This window comes from Coregonus clupeaformis, chromosome 23, assembly GCF_020615455.1.
Source record: "Coregonus clupeaformis isolate EN_2021a chromosome 23, ASM2061545v1, whole genome shotgun sequence".
NCBI classification, from domain to species: domain Eukaryota; kingdom Metazoa; phylum Chordata; class Actinopteri; order Salmoniformes; family Salmonidae; genus Coregonus; species Coregonus clupeaformis.
In genome coordinates, this window is record NC_059214.1 from 47,585,240 (window position 1) to 47,603,257 (window position 18,018).

General features: G+C 46.8%; 1 protein-coding gene across 2 annotated transcripts in view; it reads right to left on the bottom strand.

Moving 5' to 3' along the window:
* Positions 1–18,018, bottom strand: part of LOC121536470 (neuronal membrane glycoprotein M6-b) — a 78,278-nt gene that overhangs the window by 27,282 nt on the left and 32,978 nt on the right. Inside the window, exon 1 of one of the 2 annotated variants that reach the window (XM_041843760.2) lies at positions 1–6. This exon is cut by the window's left edge and continues 152 nt beyond it. The exons of the other annotated variant lie outside the window; for it this stretch is intronic. The gene's annotated coding sequence lies outside the window, so the exon portion shown is untranslated. Of the gene's footprint in view, positions 7–18,018 lie in introns of those variants that run through there. 2 annotated transcript variants of the gene reach the window in all.

Here is an 18,018-nt window from a genome sequence, read left to right on the forward strand (position 1 = left end):
TCTCTCTCTCTCTCTCTCTCTCTCTCTCTCTCTCTCTCTCTCTCTCTCTCTCTCTCTCTCTCTCTCTCTCTCTCTCTCTCTCTCTCTCTCTCTCTCTCTCTCTCTCTCTCTCTCTCCCTCTCTCCCTCTCTCCCTCTCTCTCTCTCTCTCTCTCTCTCTCTCTCTCCCTCTCTCTCTCTCTCTCTCTCTCTCCCTCTCTCTCCCTCTCTCTCTCTCTCTGGTTCTGCCCTGACTGACTGAAGCACAGCTCCAGAAACAACGCTGCCAGCTAACCTTATACTCCTCCATACATCACTTGAAATCCCACTTTCCCAGGAAATATTCTAGGTCTGCTTTATTTGCACTGACTGACTGTTTGGGCACTCAGACTGGGTAGCTATGGATCCACTTGTCCCATCAACCACACACCCCTCACACACACACCCTCACACACACACACCCCTCACACACACACCCTCACATACACACACATCGCCTCGACCCCCCTGCTCGCCCCCTATAGACACTCCCTCCGTGGAGGCGTCTTGGACTCAGGGAGGCGCACCATGAATGACAATCAGGGGCCTGCCTGCCTGCCTGCCTGCCTGCCTGCCTGCCTGCCTGCCTGCCTGGTAGAATGGTCTGGTTCCATCACAGGAGGTGATATGTGTGGGAGAGAGTAGGGACCCCCTTCTTTGGCTGCTGGGGGGCTTCACTGGATGAAAGCCCCACTCAGTGTTGTGTGCTGCTGTGGGGGAATGGGGTAGAATAAGGGGGAATGGGGGAGAATAGGGGGAGAATAAGGGGGAATGGGGGAGAATGGGGGAGAATATGGGGGAATGGGGGAGAATAAGGGAGAATGGGGGAGAATAAGGGGGAATGGGGGAGAATGAGTGGGAGAATAAGGGGGAATGGGGGAGAATAAGGGGGAATTGGGGAGAATGGGGGAGAATAAGGGGGAGAATGGGGGGAGAATAAGGAGAATGGGGGAGAATGGGGAGAATAAGGGGAATGGGGGAGAATGGGGGAGAATAAGGGGGAGAATAAGGGGAATGGGGGAGAATAAGGGGGAGAATAAGGTGGAATGGGGGGAGAATAATGGGGAATGGGGGAGAATGGGGGAGAATAGGGGAGAATAAGGGGGAATTGGGGAGAATAAGGGGTAGAATAAGGGGGAATGGGGGAGAATAAGGGAGAATGGGGGAGAATACGGGGGAATGGGGGAGAATGGGGGAGAATACGGGGGAATGGGGGAGCATGGGGGAGAATAAGGGGGAATGGGGGAGAATGGGGGAGAATAAGGGGAATGGGGGAGAATAAAGGAGAATGGGGGAGAATACGGGGAAATGGGGGAGAATAAGGGGGAATGGTGGAGAATGGGGGAGAATAAGGGGGAGAATGGGGGAGAATAAAGGGAGTGGGGGAGAATAAGGGGGAATGGGGAGAATGGGGGAGAATAAGGGGGAATGGGGGAGAATAAGGGGGAATGGGGGAGAATAAAGGAGAATGGGGGAGAATGGGGAGATTAAGGGGGAATGGGGGAGAATGGGGGAGAATAAGGGGGAGAATGGGGGAGAATAAGGGGGAATGGGGGAGAATAAAAGAGAATGGGGGAGAATAAGGGGGAATGGGGGAGAATAAGGGGGAGAATGGGGGAGAATAAGGGGGAATGGGGGAGAATAAAAGAGAATGGGTGAGAATAAGGGGGCATGCGGGAGAATAAGGGGGAATGGGGGAGAACAAGGGAGAATGGGGTAGAATGGATGTCAGCACACAATCACTAGCCACTCATCCAACCACAGTTGCAGGGCGGGAGTGGGAGGGGGAGGGGTGAGTTTAGTAGGGGGGGAAGGCCCTTCATATTCTGATTTGCACCATATGCCCCCTGCTCCCATGGCAACAATCTCTGACCACTGTCTCCCCTCCATCTGGTGACTTCCAACTCCCACATAACTCCCCTCACGGTTCTGGGGGATTTCAACCTCCCTACGTCTACATTTGACTCATTTCTCTCTGCCTCCTTCTTTCCACTCCTCTCCTCTTTTGACCTCACCCTCTCACCGTCCCCCCCTACTCACAAGGCAAGCAATACGCTTGACCTCATCTTTACTAGATGCTGTTCTTCTACTAATCTCATTGCAACTCCCCTCCATGTCTCCGACCACTACTTTGTATCCTTCTCTCTCTCGCTCTCCTCCAACACTACTCACTCTGCCCCTACACAGATGGTAATGCGCCGTCGCAACCTTCGCTCTCTCTCTCCCGCTACTCTCTCCTCTTCCATCCTATCATCTCTTCCCTCTGCTCAATCCTTCTCCTCCAATCTCCTGATTCTGCCTCCTCAACCCTCCTCTCCTCCCTTTCTGCATCCTTTGACTCTCTATGTCCCCTATCCTCCTGGCCGGCTCGGTCCTCCCATCCAGCTCCGTGGCTTGATGACTCATTGCGAGCTCACAGAACAGAGCTCCGGGCAGCTGAGCGGAAATGGAAGAAAACTAGACTCCCTGCGGACCTGGCATCTTTTCACTCCCTCCTCTCTACATTTTCTTCATCTGTTTCTGCTGCTAAGGCCACTTTCTACCACTCTAAATTCCAAGCATCTGCCTCTAACCCTAGGAAGCTCTTTGCCACATTCTCCTCCCTGCTGAATCCTCCAACCCCCCTCCTCCCTCTCTGTGGATGACTTCGTCAACCACTTTGAAAAAAAAAGGTTGACGACATCCGATCCTCGTTTGTTAAGCCAAATGACACTGCTGGTCCTGCTCACACTGCCCTACCCTATGCTTTGACTTCTTTCTCCCCTCTCTCTCCAGATAAAATCATGCGACTTGTGACGGCAGGCCGCCCAACAACCTTCCCGCTTGACCCTATCCCCTCCTCTCTTCTCCAGACCATCTCCGGTGACCTTCTCCCCTACCTCACCTCGCTGATCAACTCATCCTTGACCGCTGGCTATGTCCCTTCCGTCTTCAAGAGAGCGAGAGTTGCACCCCTTCTCAGAAAACCAACACTCGATCCCTCTGATGTCAACAACTACAGACCAGTATCCCTTCTTTCTTTTCTCTCCAAAACTATTGAGCGTGCCGTCTTTAGCCAACTCTCTTGCTATCTCTCTCAGAATGACCTTCTTGATCCAAACCAGTCAGGTTTCAAGACTGGTCATTCAACTGAGACTGCTCTTCTCTGTGTCACGGAGGCTCTCCGCACTGCTAAAGCTAACTCTCTCTCCTCTGCTCTTATCCTTCTAGACCTGTCTGCTGCCTTTGATACTGTGAACCATCAGATCCTCCTCTCCACCCTCTCCGAGCTGGGCATCTCCGGCGCGGCTCACTCTTGGATTGCGTCCCTACCTGACCGGTCGCTCCTACCAAGTGGCGTGGCGAGAAGCTGTCTCCGCACCACGTGCTCTCACCACTGGTGTCCCCCAGGGCTCAGTTCTAGGCCCTCTCCTATTCTCGCTATACACCAAGTCACTTGGCTCTGTCATATCCTCACATGGCCTCTCCTATCATTGCTACGCAGACGACACACAACTAATCTTCTCCTTTCCCCCTTCTGATAACCAGGTGGCGAATCGCATCTCTGCATGTCTGGCAGACATATCAGTATGGATGACGGATCACCACCTCAAGCTGAACCTTGGCAAGACGGAGCTGCTCTTCCTCCCGGGAAGGACTGCCCGTTCCATGATCTCGCCATCACGGTTGACAACTCCGTTGTGTCCTCCTCCCAGAGTGCGAAGAGCCTTGGCGTGACCCTGGACAACACCCTGTCGTTCTCTGCTAACATCAAGGCGGTGACCCGACCCTGTAGGTTCATGCTCTACAACATTCGGAGAGTACGACCCTGCCTTACACAGGAAGCGGCACAGGTCCTAATCCAGGCACTTGTCATCTCCCGTCTGGATTACTGCAACTCGCTGTTGGCTGGGCTCCCTGCCTGTGCCATTAAACCCCTACAACTCATCCAGAATGCCGCAGCCTGCCTGGTGTTCAACCTTCCCAAGTTCTCTCACGTCACCCCGCTCCTCCGCACACTCCACTGGCTTCCAGTTGAAGCTCGCATCTGTTACAAGAGCATGGTGCTTGCCTATGGAGCTGTGAGGGGAACGGCACCTCCGTACCTTCAGGCTCTGATCAGTCCCTACACCCAAACGAGGGCATTGCATTCATCCACCTCTGGCCTGCTGGCTCCCCCTTCCTCTGCGGAAGCATAGTTCCCGCTCAGCCCAGTCAAAACTGTTCGCTGCTCTGGCACCCCAATGGTGGAACAAGCTCCCTCACGACGCCAGGACAGCGGAGTCACTCACCACCTTCCGGAGACATTTGAAACCCCACCTCTTTAAGGAATACCTGGGATAGGATAAAGTAATCCTTCTACCCCCCCTTACCCCAACCCCCCCCAATTTTTTTTTAATAATAATAAAAATAATAATAATAATAATAATTGTAAAGTGGTTGTACTACTGGCTATAAGGTGAATGCACCAATTTGTAAGTCGCTCTGGATAAGAGCGTCTGCTAAATGACGTAAATGTAAATGTAAATGATAAAAGGACACAAGAAAGGGGGGATGATCCCTCTCCTCCGAACAAGAAAAAGAAGGGTCTCCGATGTTTGTACGGGTGAAAGAGGAAGGAGAGGGAGGGAATGGGTGAAAGACAAATAAAGAACATGAGAATGGTAGAGACATTGGAAAATAGGAGGAGCCAGAGAGAGGTGAGGGAGAGTCTGAAACAAGATGTCTGAAATGATAAGGGAGAAAGAGAGTCTGAAACAAGATGTCTGAAATGATAAGGGAGAAAGAGAGTCTGCAGAGAAACACGGACAGATAGAGATAGAAACAGACGGACAGATAGCTGGACAGCCAGACACGGAGAGAGATAGACAAACAGACAACAAGAGAGAAGACCAGAGACAGACAGACAGAGACACACAGACAGAGACAGAGACAGAGACAGAGACAGAGAAAGAGAAAGAGAAAGAGAAAGAGAAAGAGAAAGAGAAAGAGAAAGAGAAAGAGACAGAGACAGAGACAGAGACAGAGACAGAGACAGAGACAGAGACAGAGACAGAGACAGAGAGAGAGAGAGAGAGAGAGAGAGAGAGAGAGAGAGAGAGAGAGAGAGAGAGAGAGAGAGAGAGAGAGAGCGAGAGAGAGAGAGAGAGAGAGGAGTCTTGGCTGTGTGCTGTGCTTGTCTGAAGTGGCCGGGGTCTGTATGGGGAGACTAGTCCTAAAGCATCCTAATGAGAGAGTGGCCCTGCTGTTGGAGTGCTGCTCAAGTGGGTCTTCTCATGGATCCTCCCCCCCCACAGAGAGGAGGGCGAGCAGCGGGAGAGGAGTGGAGAGAAGAGGAGAGGAGAGCCTCAGGGGTAAGGGAAGTGAACGTAGCAGGGATCTCACAACAACAAACGAGTGCTGCACAAATCTGCAAGCTTTTTCATTTACCTCCCCTATAAGAGTTTACGTCATCTTATGAGGGGGAGAAACACACTAAGGCTAACTACATCTAAAGCTAACTCTACATGAGCTAAATCTCATAGGTTAGAAATGCTGGTAACATTGTAGATGTAGGATGATATAAGGATTTAGCTCTGTGGCGATTTGGATGTGATTGATACTAATTGATATAAGTGGTTCATGTGAGGCTTGGCATTATGGAGAACTTTGTAATTATCCAATTAAATAGATTGCGAGAACTGCCAAGCGAACACATTAGTGAGGATGACACTGATCCTTGACTTCGGCGATGTCATTTACAAAATAGCTTCCAACACTCTACTCAGCAAATTGGATGTAGTCTGTCACAGTGCCATCCGTTTTGTCTCCAAAGCCCCATACACTACCCACCACTGTGACCTGTACGCTCTTGTTGGCTGGTCCTCACTACATGTTCGTCGTCAAACCCACTGGCACCAGGCCATCTATAAATCACTGCTAGGCAAATCCCCACCTTATCTTAGCTCATTGGTCACCATAGCAGCACCCACCCATAGTCTGCGCTCCAGCAGGTATATCTCACTGGTCATCCCCAAAGCCAACACCTCCTTTGGCCGCCATTCCTTCCAGTTCTCTGCTGCCAATGACTGGAACGAATTGCAAAAATCTCTGAAGCTGGAGACTCTTATCTCCCTCACTAACTTTAAGCATCAGTTGTCAGAGCACCTTACCGATCACTGCACCTGTACACAGCCCATCTGAAATTAGCCCACCCAACTACCTCATCCCTATATTGTTATTTATTTTGCTCTTTTTGCACCCCAGTATCTCTATTTGCACATAATCTCTTGCACATCTAGCATTCCAGTGTTAATACTAATTGTAATTATTTTGCACTATAGCCTATTTATTGCCTTACCTCCATAACTTGCTACATTTGCACACACTGTATATATATTTTCTGTTGTATTTTTTGACTTTATGGTTTTTTACCCCATTTGTAACTCTGTGTTGTTGTTTTTATCGCACTGCTTTGCTTTATCTTGGCCAGGTCGCAGTTGTAAATGAGAACTTGTTCTCAACTGGGTTACCTGGTTAAATAAAGGTGAAATAAATAAATAAAACTGATGTCCCTCCTTATTCACTGTCAGCTCTTCTTTCTCTGGCCAGGAGATAGAGTTCAATTCTCTCCTTTGAAGATACAGTATAACTCCCCATGAGAATTCCGTTCCTTCACCATCTCTCTGTTTTTCCCTCTGTCTCGCCCTGGCCAAATCAGGCTTTGTTTATTCAGCTCATCAGCAGTTGACTGTTGTTTTAACATTAATCATCCTAAATATGAAATGTTATGCAGTAAAGGTGGTCAATGTTTTATTACTGTTGTAACACAAACCGTAACTCTCTAGCCACTGTTCAAAACTATCACAGTCTCAGATGTCTAAATGATGGAATTGCTGTTTTTCCAGATTTCTAAGAACTGCCAATTTCACTCAAGGCAAGTTCAGAACAGGGCAGAGTAACGTTATGCTGCAACAAATCAATTCTTGATTTTGCCCTATTCACACCGGAGAAAACATTAGCGAGAAAAGAGGCCATATCTAGGAAGGGAAGGCCAGATTTAAAATAAAATAAAATACTAAAAAGAATGGCCTCTGTAACCCTGACTGTAAGTTTATTGCAGTTTTCTGTAAGTACCAGCTTCAAAACAATATCTCCCTCCCTTTTACATTCCACATTCAAACATGTCTCCCTTTTGTATACTAACTCCAACAATATGTGCGGACTTTTCAGAGGCAGCACAGAACGGTGCAGTCATGAAGGACCTAGCTATTGTTATGATTCATAAATATAACATCAGCCTGCAATGTAAACTTATGTTTTGTTCGTCTTCATGAAGCACCAGTGGGCCTTTCAGACCACTGGATAGCTTTCTATGAGAACAATCTGAAATTGAACTCCACCTGAAACATGATAGCCAATTAGGGCCCAAAACACTATTTGGACAGCCTGCGCCCCTGTGAGAAGATCAGCCAGCCATAGGTGACAAAGCAGGGTGCCACTGTGTACTCAGCCCCAGTGTTAAGAGTGTCTACCAGCCCCCTTGTCAAGGGAACAATCTGAATGATGATGAACCACAGTAGAATGCGGGGAGCTGCGTTGTGGCTCAGTCACTATGGAGTGAGACTGGCCCTGAGTGCTCACTCACCCGTGAAGACCTGCGCCCTGCCTGCCCCATACAGAGGAGGAGTTCTCATGGACCAAGAGGTTCCCAAGCCTTAAGCCTATGGCCTCAGCCCCGCCAGAATTCATCCATACACACTAACAACAGAACAGGCCCAGAAATCACTCTCAGCCTCAGTCTCACCATGCCAACCACACTAACTAACTCCTTTTACTGGGGACTCAGTCAGGGAAGGTCGAGGGGGAGTGAGCTGTCACATGATGGCTGAGGTGGGGTTGTAAAATGTTTAGGTGAAGTTGAAGCAACTAATCCTGAGGATGTTGTCATGAAATATGGACCAAGGAATTAAGTTGTGAACATCCTGTCCCCTCTTTTATGACAGAGAGAAATAAAGTTGAATTGTTTTATTACATTTTTTATTTAACCTTTATTTAACCAGGTAAGCCAGTTGAGAACAAGTTCTCATTTACAACTGCGACCTGGCCAAGATAAAGCAAAGCAGTGCGATAAAAAACAACAACACAGAGTTACATATGGGGTAAAACAAAACATAAAGTCAAAAATAAAACAGAAAATATATATACAGTGTGTGCGAATGTAGTAAGTTAATTATGAGTTATGTGGGGAAATATACAAACAGCCAGGCATTTTGGTAGACTTTTATGCCAGTAAACCATGAAGCAAGCTTAGGTTGGCAATAACCCCAGATAACTTCATGCCACGGTAGACTGTGTTGACCCACTTTGCGGGATGGACTTCACAGGTCAACATGCTCTGTATTTCTGACTTTATGGCTAGCGTGCTGCACCATCCATGATGTCATTGATTTGTTCACGAAAGCACTGGTCCTCAAACCCATTATGCATATCCATTCTGTTGTCTGTTGACCCATTTACAATATGTGGCTAAACAAGAACAAAAGAAGTTGAAATGCAATGATGGAATGGAAAAAAGATTTAGCTTGACACAAATAGCATTTTGGCCCTGCAGTTACTGAATATCTATCTGGAGAAGTATCTGTCTCAACCTACCGCTCGTAGTTAGCCTAGTGAACAGTGCACACGTATGGGCCAAACCCATTAAAAAATGCATTCCACATGTCGAAGTAAAGCAGACATTGCTATGGTCTTTAAGAGAGTATTTGATTAAACTCTTATGCTTCGAAATAACCTCAGGAGTCTAGCTAATGTTGCCCAGTCCTCGTTCTAATGCTTTGACGGACCGTCTGAGGCTCTTGAACTTAAATCCTCTGTGGAAATTAACGTTTTTTTATATTGTTGCAAAACTGGATATGCCATTAAAGAATAACTGTCCTCATTCATTACAGAGGGATTCATGTAGGGAGATGAAACCACAATGGTCTTTCTGTCAGTAATGAGCCTAGTACTTCTCTTTTGCCATGTCAAACCAAAGGCAATGGGCTAAGACACACGTACAGATGTAGGATCTTAATTTGAGCCAGTTTCTACAGCAGAAAAATAATCCTGCAGCCACAGGAAATGTGAATTATTATGTGGATTATAATTAATGGACATTGTTTTAGTGGTTGATAGATTTTTCAAGTCTGAAATTTCAAAGTGGAAATTACAAATTTCAGAAACCTCAAATACACTATACGTTGGAAATGTCCTGCATTGCAGGAACGTTCTCCTGCAACAGGGTGATCATATTAAGATCCTACATCTGTAGCGCTCGTTCCTACAAGGCCATAATAGAGATACTATCATAGTTTGAAAACATTGTTTACCTCTTCCCTTATGAAGAAATGTGAGTTTACAGCAAAACTGACATGCTATAACAACTGATTTGAGAAAGTAGTTTGGTAAACAACTTCATAAACTACAATTATTGCATCCATGGATTTGCAAAGAAAACCTCACAAACCGTGAATTTGGAATAAAGTGATGCTGGATGGCCAGTAAAGGTTTAAATGAGGGTGTCTAAAGTTCAATTAAATAATAAATGACCTACACAACATTCACGTTGTTTACACCTCAAGCTAGCAGCCTTTGAATGCTGATCAAAAACACATGTAGCATTTCCAAACTCCTTCAACTGGTTTAAGGGGCACTTCAGGGGCCACAGTTTGATATATTGTCACTCAGTCTGGACTACAACCTCTTTGAAAATAAACCATAGGGTTAATGTGTGGTGCGTCATTAGTCTATTCACACGTACCAACACATTGACCTTTATGCTTTAAAACTCCATTAGCCTAACAGGTTTTTTACACCATGTCCACTTGTTGGCTGTGTTGGAAAGTTATTCACCTTAGCTCTCTTTATTTTAGTTAGTACCATACCTTCTCTTTGAAAAGTAAGAACCCATATCAACTGAAGTGACTAGTTCTCTGGGTTTGGTGTTGGTGAAAGCCACCCATTGTGTTGTACTCTCTGGTCTGGTAGACATTCTCTCCACAGTGTTTGACCAAATAATCCCCCAGATCTCCTGACTCAGCGCTTCTCTAATTGCATGTTTGTGTTGCTGTCGTTTTGGGTCTGGAAGAAGAAGGAGGAGAAGAAGGGGAGAAGAAGGAGGAGAAGAAGGAGAGAAGAAGGAGGCAGAGAAGGAGAGAAGAAGGAGAGAAGAAGGAGGAGAAGAAGGAGAGAAGAAGGAGGAGAAGGAGAGAAGAAGGAGGAGAAGGAGAGAAGAAGGAGAGAAGAAGAAGAGAAGAAGGAGAGAAGAAGGAGAGAAGAAGGAGGCGGAGATGGAGAGAAGAAGGAGAGAAGAAGGAGAGAAGAAGGAGAGAAGAAGGAGAGAAGAAGGAGAGAAGAAGGAGAGAAGAAGGAGAGAAGAAGGAGGTGGATAAGGAGAGAAGAAGGAGAGAAGAAGGAGAGAAGAAGGAGAGAAGAAGGAGAGAAGAAGGAGAGAAGAAGGAGGCGGAGAAGGAGAGAAGCCACTCTGGGGGATGCCTGGCAGCCATGTTTCCCCTCTCTTCACACTTCACACTCCCAGCGCTTGCACCTCTAGTAGGCCTGTGGGATTGGCTGCAGTGAGCAGCAGCAGATGTTTCACATTGCCCTTGCTTCCTGTCTGTTCCACCTTGACAGGAAGTCAGGAAGCAGATATTCAAGAGGATGAAAGCCTCAAGACCTTTGGTGTCTTCACTTTACTGCTGGCACCAGGACAAGGCTGGGTTACAACTGTGTATATAAACAAAAACTTTATGAGAGGCAGTATAGTTGGTCTAATGCAGTTGTTTCCAGGTAGAATTGTACAATCTTTTTTGGCTCCTTTTCGAAGTCCAAGGGCCTGCATCCCTTCATCAGCGGAATATAAGACTGGACGATTTTCTATTCTGTACTCAAAGTGAAAAGAGGATCTTTAACGTGCGCCTCTGGTCTGGACAGGGCTCCTGAGTCTTTGTGGTAAAAGACACACTTATCAAGCCAATAAGCAAATAGCGAGGTATGCATGTAGCTCTCCAAGATCCATATATATATATATATGTAAAGGGATAGTTTTGAAAGAATCCCAAACAGCAAGACTCTCACATTACCCCAGACAATATGAGCTACTAGAAACATGTGGGTTGTAAATCAATACAAAACACATCTATATGAGTAAATGCAGCTCATTCAACAATTCTTCTGGAATAAAATAAACCACTAATAGCAGCATTTGGAATTAAATGTTCCACTCCACAGGCGAGCCATGGGTTTTTTCCCTTATTCCATCTTCTCCAGTAAGGTCTGGGAGTTACTTAAACTGGGGAGGGAGGGAGGCTCTTCTAACAGCTCTTCTAGCAGAGTAACACTTCTATCCTAGCCTGGTCCTATTCTGTACAGTATCAAGTATTCTATCGTTGTCAGTGACTGAAGCACAAACAGACTGTACCACCAGGCTAGATCTACCCTTTTCCAGATGCTGGTTCCAGGTGGATGCTCTGTGTGTGTCTCACTATTGTTTGGTAAAGACATTAGGGAGTCAGCGAGCCCCCTGTGGAGAAGATATCCCTCTAATCTGATTCAATCTGTCCCCTCCGTTCATCACTCTGTCTGTCTCTCTATCTCTCAGGGGAAGAGAAGAGCACATTCACACACCACAGCCCTGCTAATGAAGCTCTCAGTCTTACTGATGACAAATGATAATGGTCATATAAACTGAAATTGCACCCACTTGTCCTGCTGATCTATCATTCCAGAGAAGAGAGAGAAGAGATAGAAGAGAGAGAAGACAGAGAAGAGAGAAGAGAAGACAGAAGAGAGAAGAGAGAAAAGAGAGAAGAGATAGAAGACAGAGAAGAGAGAGAAGAGAGAAGACCGAGAAGAGAGAAGACAGAGAAGACAGAAGAGACAGAAGACAGAGAATAGAGAGAAGAGAGAAGACAGAGAAGAGAGAGAAGAGAGAAGAGAGAAGAGAAGAGAAGAGAAGAGAAGAGAGAGAAGAGAGAGAAGACAGAAGAGAGAAGACAGAGAAGAGAGAAGACAGAGAAGACAGAGAAGAGAGAAGAGAGAAGACAGAAGACAGAGAAGACAGAGAAGAGAGAAGAGAGAAGACAGAGAAGAGAGAGAAGAGAGAAGAGAGAAGACAGAGAAGAGAAGAGAGAGAAGACAGAGAAGAGAGAAGACAGAGAAGAGAGAAGACAGAGAAGACAGAGAAGAGAGAAGACAGAAGACAGAGAAGAGAGAAGACAGAGAAGACAGAAGAGAGAAGAGAGAGAAGACAGAGAAGAGAGAAGAGACAGAAGACAGAGAATAGAGAGAAGAGAGAAGACAGAGAAGAGAGAGAAGAGAGAAGACAGAGAAGAGAGAAGAAAGAGAAGAGAGAGAAGACAGAGAAGAGAGAGAAGAGAGAAGACAGAGAAGAGAGAGAAGAGAGAAGACAGAGAAGAGAGAAGAAAGAGAAGAGAGAGAAGACAGCTGCTGGGAGCTCTTTCTCCTTCAGCCATCTCTGTATCGGCATCCCTATTGTGTTCCTCATCAGCTGCCAACCTCTCACCCCTGACCCCACAGTTTACCCTACTCTAACCCGTGGGCTCCCAGCCAGCTTTAACTACGTGACCTCTTTCTCCATTCAGCCAAGCCAGAGCTCGCTCGCTCGCTCTCTCTCTCTCTCTCTCTCTCTCTCTCGCTCTCTCTCTCTCTCTCTCTCTCGCTCTCTCTCTCTGTCAGTATTCAATATATCTGTGGCACTATGACAAAAGAGGAGGTGATGGGCAGCTCGCTTTAATGCCTTTGTTCTGACACGCAGCACCCCTCCCAACCCGGCTCTGGGAGCTCTAAGCTTTGTATCCTGGAAGGATAAAGACCTGCTGCTGCAACCTGAACTTGGCATTTCCACCCTGGAATTTGCCGGCCTGGGTCACCAACAAGCGGTTATCCTTTATTAAATTCAGACTAAGTAAATATAGGGTCACAAGTGTTATACTGTACTGTACCTCTAAACTTCTCCTGTGTACATTATACCATCCAACACAGTTTTAACCAGTGTTTTAACCGACATTTTAACCAGTGTTTTAAACAGTTTTATCCAGTGTTTAATCCAGTGTTTAATCCAGTGTTTAATCCAGTGTTTTAACCAGTGTTTTAACCAGTGTACTCTCAGGCATTCTAAACCGTTTGGTATGAAAAATGACAGACACCATTTTAGAGACACTATATACTGTAAGATGAATTCCAACTGCCCGTCCTCTGCACAAAATGGCATTCCTCCCACCCTGAAGAACAGCCTAAAATTAGCCCGGCTCATGCATCTGACAGTGCATACTTTGTGTCCTGAAGCCATGTCATTCCTCACTAGATTCACCCCAGTCCCATTGTGAACCACAGACCGAAAACATAGTCATCTCTCAATTCCAGTGCCAAGATCCAAACTTAAGATATAAAAACATGGCTAAAGATCATCACATTTGTTATTATGTTTCGAGACAAGAAACTGACCACAACTGAAAAGCTGTCCAGCCAGCTTAAACAGCTGTCCTTTAGCCTGAATGAAACCAGCTTTGAACTTAGTCAAGCCAAGTAGATGACACACACACACGCACACACTGAACAGACACACACACACACTGAACAGACACACACACACACACTGAAGTCTCTGCTAATAAAGCAGTGAGTACGGCACGAGGAGAGAGGAAACACTGAATTCTACTTCTCATGTACATCTGGTTAATAAGGTCTATTATACCCTGTTGGGACTAATAAACCAGGAAGTTGGTTGCTCCCTATGTTCCAGATAGTCTCTCTCCATTAATTACCCATCTCAGCTGTGGTCTCTCTACTGTTACAGCATTAGTTTCTCATAGAGCAGAGGCCAGGCGATAAAATAACTTATGAGACTTCGCAGCAGTGTAAATATCATAGTGTATTGCTAACTCCTCTCCCCGCTAGACTCCCCTGGTCTCAGGGATTTCCTCTCCCTGGCCCTGAAGCTTCTTTCTCATTGAGATTATCTTAGTCCAGGGGCTTTGCAGTGCTCCCTCCCACTGTCCTCTTAGTCCAGGGGCTTTGCAGTGCTCCCTCCCACTGTCCTCTTAGTCCAGGGGCTTTGCAGTGCTCCCTCCCATTGTCCTCAATGTTTTATATTTACATTTTAGTCATTTAGCAGACGCTCTTATCCAGAGCAACTTACATGAGCAATTAGGGTTAAGTGCCTTGCTCAAGGGCACAACGACAGATTTTTCACCTAGTCGGCGCAGGGATTAGAACCAGCAACCTTTCGGTTACTGGCACAACGCTCTTAACCACTAAGCTACCTACCTTCACTTCACTTCCTCATAAATTAACTGGAATTATACAAAATCCTCAGCCTGTTCTGTCTTATTAACCATAGAGCCACAGAGATGCTAGAGTAATCCGAAGTAATACAAAACACTTCTGGTATAATTTGGCCAAAATAGAAATGTTACTAATAATATTGATTACTTTATACCAGCTTATCTTTTCACATATCTTATGTTGCTGTAGAGAGGTTCGACTCGCAGTCATGGACGTAGATCATGTAAACTACATTCTACATGATGAGTCCCTGTGCTGTGTAGGGGAGAAACTATTTTGTTTTTCAACTTTTAATCCACTTTCTACAATCCCCAAACAGTCTGAGCGGTAAATCAAACGGGATCCCTGGACACACATGCTATTGGGTTTCCTGCAGCTGTCGCTTTATCTGGACAAAATGCTCAGCTAGCATTCTGTCTCTGCTGGGCAGAGAGAGGCACCTTCCAATCCCTGGAGGATGAGAGGTAGACAATGTGAGCTTGACTCAGAACCTTCTAGAGCTGAACAGTGTGATCAACACGGTGAAGACACTGGTTCCATCAAGTCACATGCATTAGAATCACAGTCATCTGACGGAGGGTGAATCATCATGTGTACGCGTATTACATAACATCGAAGATGTGCTAAGAATATTCTAGATTTAAAAGGAGTTAGGCAATGTGTGTACACGATGACCTTTGGATTAATGCTCCTCTGTAGCTCAATTGGTAGAGCATGGCGCTTGTAACGCCAGGGTAGTGGATTCGATCCCCGGGACCACCCATACATAAAAATTTATGCACACATAACTGTAAGTCGCTTTGGATAAAAGCATCTGCTAAATGGCATATTATGTTATAGTTGAACTGATTTATCTCTTAAATTTATATTTATATACCTTTGATATATTATGATTTAATTATAAGAACATTGGTCTAATTAGGGGCTTTTCAGCTGTTGCTTTTCGTAACCAGTGCAAATTGTACATTCATTTGTGGTTGGAATTTGATTGATTGAATTTGATCAATATAAAACTGAGAAAATTATCCGTTTTCAGTAGTATATTCCAGTGTTCAATAAAATCAAAGTTATCTTTATTAACATAAAACTAGCCAAATTAATAAGATATCACTCAAGAGGGCCTTTAGCAAATTCCATCAGAATGCCAGAAGCAGTATCCACCCACAGCTATACCACAGGGCAGCACCACCAGATCTGTGGGCGTTGAAGAGCTGATCCCACAAAAAGTATTCATTTTAATGTAGACCTGAAGAGGCACATAGGAAGTCTGAGAGGTTACTTTAGTTTCCATTTAAAAGTCTGCTCGATACATCTCCAGCGTACCCTTTTGGCTGTGTATGAATGGCCAGGGTCTGGCCATTATGCCTCTTCATATGGTGAACACCTCTCAGCGCTGCACCGGGGGAACCCCAGATACTTTTGTCTTACGGTTGTTTAGCAGCAGCGCTAAAGGAGCCCAGCACAAAGAGCTATCTGTGGAGTTGTTCAATATGCTCCGTGGGTACCTAGCCAACAGACCGGTCCTCCAGACTCCTTCTTTAACAGTGCTTCTCCACCACACTACACCCTTGCTCTCCCACTGTTCAAAAGAAGCCTAATATACTCACTCTCCCCCCCCCCCTCCCTCTCTCTCTCTCTCTCTCTCTCTCTCTCTCTCTCTGCCTCTCTCTCTGCCTCTCTCTCTCTCTCTCTCTCTCTCTGCCTCTCTCTCTCTGCCTCTCTCTCTCTGCCTCTCTCTCTCTCTCTCTGCCTCTCTCTCTGCCTCTCTCTCTCTGCCTCTCTCTCTCTGCCTCTCTCTCTCTCTCTCTGCCTCTCTCTCTCTCTCTCTCTCTCTCTCTCTCTCTCTCTGCCTCTCTCTCTCTCTGCCTCTCTCTCTCTGTCTCTCTCTCTCTCTGCCTCTCTCTCTCTCTGCCTCTCTCTCTCTCTGCCTCTCTCTGCCTCTCTCTCTCTCTGCCTCTCTCTCTCTCTGCCTCGCTCTCTCTCTGCCTCTCTCTCTCTCTGCCTCTCTCTCTCTCTCTCTCTCTCTCTGCCTCAATTAGCGGTACTGCCTGAGCAATACAGACATCAACCATAGCATGTTGAAGCGTGCTGGATGTTTCACTTGCCCTATCTGTGATGCTACTGTTTTTCCCTGCTGACAGACAAAATCACCATAAAGGCACCTGGTAGTTATCTGTGTCAGACACATGCTTTAAAAGAGAAGGTGGTAGATTAGGACTCCTTCAGATCCACTGGATTTCTTAAGCTTTCTCTGCACAGATACAGTCATCTCCATGTCCTACTCGTATCATTGAAAGACTATTGCTCCCACGAGATTAAGACACAAATCCAAAATACGTAATCTTGTTAATTGCGTCAGCCCCATCTTTGCTGACACTATCACTAACCCCCATCTCACCCTCTGACCTACTGGCTAATTCCCTAGCATTGGTCCTGGTCTAGGACTGTAAGGAGGGCTGGTACTGGTCCTGGTCTAGGACTGTAAGGAGGGCTGGTACTGGTCCTGGTCTAGTACTGTAGGGAGGGCTGGTACTGGTCCTGGTCTAGTACTGTAGGGAGGGTTGGTACTGGTCCTGGTCTAGTACTGTAGGAAGGGCTGGTACTGGTCCTGGTCTAGTACTGTAGGGAGGGCTGGTACTGGTCTAGTACTGTAGGGAGGGCTGGTACTGGTCCTGGTCTAGTACTGTAGGGAGGGATGGTACTGGTCCTGGTCTAGTACTGTAGGGAGGGCTGGTACTGGTCCTGGTCTAGTACTGTAGGGAGGGCTGGTCCTGGTCCTGGTCTAGTACTGTAGGGAGGGCTGGTACTGGTACTGGTCTAGTACTGTAGGGAGGGCTGGTACTGGTACTGGTCTAGTACTGTAGGGAGGGCTGGGCCTGGTCTAGTACTGTAAGCAGGGATGGTACTGGTCCTGGTCTAGTACTGTAGGGAGGGATGGGCCTGGTCTAGTACTGTAGGGAGGGCTGGTACTGGTCCTGGTCTAGTACTGTAGGGAGGGTTGGTACTGGTCCTGGTCTAGTACTGTAGGGAGGGCTGGTACTGGTCTAGTACTGTAGGGAGGGTTGGTACTGGTCCTGGTCTAGTACTGTAGGGAGGGCTGGTACTGGTCTAGTACTGTAGGGAGGGCTGGTACTGGTCCTGGTCTAGTACTGTAGGGAGGGATGGTACTGGTCCTGGTCTAGTACTGTAGGGAGGGATGGGCCTGGTCTAGTACTGTAGGGAGGGCTGGTACTGGTCCTGGTCTAGTACTGTAGGGAGGGTTGGTACTGGTCTAGTACTGTAGGGAGGGCTGGTACTGGTCCTGGTCTAGTACTGTAGGGAGGGCTGGTCCTGGTCTAGTACTGTAGGGAGGGTTGGTACTGGTCCTGGTCTAGTACTGTGGGGAGGGCTGGTACTGGTCTAGTACTGTAGGGAGGGCTGGTACTGGTCCTGGTCTAGTACTGTAGGGATGGTACTGGTCCTGGTCTAGTACTGTAGGGAGGGCTGGTACTGGTCTAGTACTGTAGGGAGGGCTGGTACTGGTCCTGGTCTAGTACTGTAGGGAGGGCTGGTACTGGTCCTGGTCTAGTACTGTAGGGAGGGCTGGTCCTGGTCTAGTACTGTAGGGAGGGTTGGTCCTGGTCTAGTACTGTAGGGAGGGCTGGGCCTGGTCTAGTACTGTAGGGGGGTTGGTACTGGTCCTGGTCTAGTACTGTAG